This window comes from Monopterus albus, unplaced genomic scaffold (assembly GCF_001952655.1).
Source record: "Monopterus albus unplaced genomic scaffold, M_albus_1.0 scaffold23.1, whole genome shotgun sequence".
Taxonomy (NCBI): Eukaryota; Metazoa; Chordata; class Actinopteri; order Synbranchiformes; family Synbranchidae; genus Monopterus; species Monopterus albus.
This window is the reverse complement of record NW_018127903.1, coordinates 1,316,577-1,319,821: the sequence shown is the minus strand read 5'-3', so window position 1 is coordinate 1,319,821 and position 3,245 is coordinate 1,316,577. Positions and strand designations below refer to the sequence as shown.

The 3,245-nt window shown below is 42.7% G+C and overlaps 1 protein-coding gene across 5 annotated transcripts in view; it reads right to left on the bottom strand.

Moving 5' to 3' along the window:
- Positions 1–3,245, bottom strand: part of arb2a (ARB2 cotranscriptional regulator A) — a 142,880-nt gene that overhangs the window by 63,756 nt on the left and 75,879 nt on the right. The gene's annotated exons all lie outside the window — the stretch shown is intronic.

The following is a 3,245-nucleotide window of genomic DNA, read 5'->3' as shown; positions in this document are numbered from 1 at the left end:
TGCCCCCTAGTGTTTTCATCAAAGAGAGATCAGAACAAATCAACTAACCATCAGCCCAAAGAAATTCACAAAAACAAATACAGGACAAAAGCAAGGGGGAGGGGGCGCAAGAGGTGAAGAGACTGGGTTCATGGGAGATGTGGCATCACAGGAAGGCACAGGGGTGGGGGTTGGTAGAGTAGGTGGAGGGCACAAGACACTGAGGGAAAGATGGAGAGGGATAAGGGGAGCAAGGCACGAAGAAGGGATGAGGTGAAGGAGTGCGTATGGGGAATGGGGTGTATAGTGCATATTAGCTGGTTGGTGGTGGAGGGGGGAGGTAAAGGATGTCTGACACGACCAAGATGTTTTTAATGTTCGAGGCTGAGAGAGCGAAAAAGTGAGAGGGGGAGAAGGAGAGCGAAAGAGGCAGGCAGGCCATGCATGAAAGCTGATGTCAGTGCAGTCCAGAGGAATCGTTGAGTGTGAAGCCACCTAATAGAAAAGCAGAATATATATATGTATGAGGCTGGAACACACATACACGATAGCGACGGCACTCGGTGTGGCCTTGTAACTGTTCTGAACATGAACCGCAAACTGATGAGTGACATGACTAGGGAGAAATGAAAACCCACCTTACTGAGACAAGAAGCAAACTTTTTTGGAGCAAAATTTGAACTCATGCTTGAAGATAAAACATTTGAACACAAATATGAATACAAAAAAAAAAAAAAAATTAAAATCTATGGAAACGCCGGCATGTATGTTTTATTTTTTACCCAGACAGCTCAACCAGCTTCATAATCCCACCATGAAACAAGGCCTACACTTCACTAAGTTCTGCATTCAGCTCCAAGCTAGCTAAGACATCAAAGGCTGCACACTTCTTGCTAGCTTTCTTTTTCCCCTCCTCTCGCTACTCTCTCTACCTTTTTTTTTGGCTCTATCATAACCCCCATCATATTTCACAGCACATAAAGCCTTTAAATGGCACATAAAACAGTTCATCTCTTTTCACTGTCAGCTTTCCAGGCTTAAAAAATTAAATATGTTTTACTGCAGGTACATAACTAAAACACACCCCTGGAAAAAATGCCATAAAGGATTCAAGCTAGGCTTTTCATAAGTATTGAAGGCTACAGAGTCAGGAATAGATCAACTGAACCGTCAGTATGGTGTGTTTCAAGCCTAAAGTGCAGAAAATATAAAGTGACTGAGAAAATGCAGGAATTCCTTTTGCCATCACTCCCATCATTGTGTGTGTGTGTGGGTTTATTTTATTTCATTTTATTTTTTCATTTAAACACTAGAGATATGTGCAGGAAACAAACCGCACATCATGCAGGTGATGCACTGACACTGAAAAATGCTTTACAAATGCACTAAAAGAAGGCTGTGACCCTGGTGCTGAGGGTTTGGAGCAGGCAAAGCAAAGACACCACAGAATACCAACACAGCATTCAATGAAGTTTAAAAGCTGTGAAAGACAGAGAGCAGAGAGTGAAGGAGGTGGGTGTGGATGGGGATGCAGAATTTGAAGGAAAAAAGCAGAAAGGAGACAGGAGATGAGAGAAACAGAAGCAGAGGAGGCAGAGAGGGTTTAAACTTCAACCCTAGAGTCACTGAGTTCACTGACATTTGCACCAGGATCTGCCTAGCTGTTCCTCACAGCTTTTCACAAGGCCTGAGACATATTCTCCCTCCTACATTCGCCTCAGAATGAGACCATTCACAGTCTCAAGGGCAGAGCAAGAAAAGAGGACAGAAAAGCAAACTGAAGCGATGCCTGCGTGACAATTTGCAAGCCTGTATGTCCTCAAGATTTCTCTCACATATTATATGCATTCTTATGGCAGAATTAACAAGGGGGGGGTTGGGGAATGACATGTGACAAGCGATTCATTTGAGCTGTCAACATGTCTTCTTCACCACATTCAAACTTCACATCAACCACTTGTATTCCATCTCTGGTGAAGGTGACCTAGGTCGTAACCAGCTGACATACCCAGAGACAGCAGGTGAATACATGGAAATACCACAGTGGGAACGGTGAACGTGGGAGATTGGAACGCTTGAAAGGCAGTTAGAGCAAAAGGACAAACAGGAAAAAAAAAAACCCATGGCATTACTCATAAAAAAGAAACAGGAGGAAACAGAAATAAGGTCGGTTTCGAGTGAAGGATCGGAGTGAGTCAGCAAAGAATGAAGTAGAAAGGCTGATGTGAAGCTGAGGTTAAGAGAGAAAAGTGAAAAAGAATGTGACTGAATTGAAAGGAAAAGGGAAGAGCAAAGAAGAGGCAAAAGACCACATCCACAAGAAACGAGAAAAGGTAAGTTTCAGATAAGTGGTAAGAGAGAACAGACCACAGATGCTCAGAGGAGTGCGAGAGTCCCAGGAAAATAGGAATGGTTTGACAACAGCGGCAAGAAAAGAAAGAATGAGTAAAGATTTCGCTGCAAATTAAAAAGGAAGGCAAACCACAACAAACACCAGAGAGAGGTTTGAAAGTATTGGACAGTGCTGCCCAATGGGTATTAAAGGGTGAATGAAAGCATGAGAGTAGTCTGAAGTAGAGGAGAGGGAACAGAGTGAGACCTTGCCTCTGAGGCAAAGAGACGAGAGGAACGAGAGAAGCAGACAAAGCCGCACGCAGCTTTCACACAGCACAACAAAGAGAAGAGGTGCATCATGGGAGTCTGAGCTTTGTACCGCCACTGACGCCATGCTGGATAAACAAACAACGGAACATGCGTAAATCAAAATGTAAACATGCAAGCCTTCATGTAATAATGAAGAATCTTTTCTATATATACTTCTGCTTTAAGTTACTGTACCTGCGGAAAAAAACCGAATTAAAAATGTATGAAACTGTGGGTTAGTCTTCCCACCTTCGGCGCTTTATCTTCTCGACAAAACTCTACAACACAAGAATGTGCAAAGGTTAATCCAATCATGTCAACTATTGTGCATATCATATAAGTATACTATAGGAGTAGGATCTGTCTGAAATCAACCTGAACCTGACTGAAAAACCTAACTTACATTAACTTGGTTGCCTTAATTGTCTTTAGAACAGCAGCAGCCTAAAACATGCTGCTAAAACAGGGTAGAGTAAACCAAGACGTCATTCCTACTGAACATGTGCATAGGTAGCAAGTAGCTACAAGGCAGATAGTGCTATTAAAAAGAAAAACAAAGTAAAAGACAGCTCAGGAAGAGGACAGCTGTCACACACTGATACAATCAAACCAGGGTTGAACCA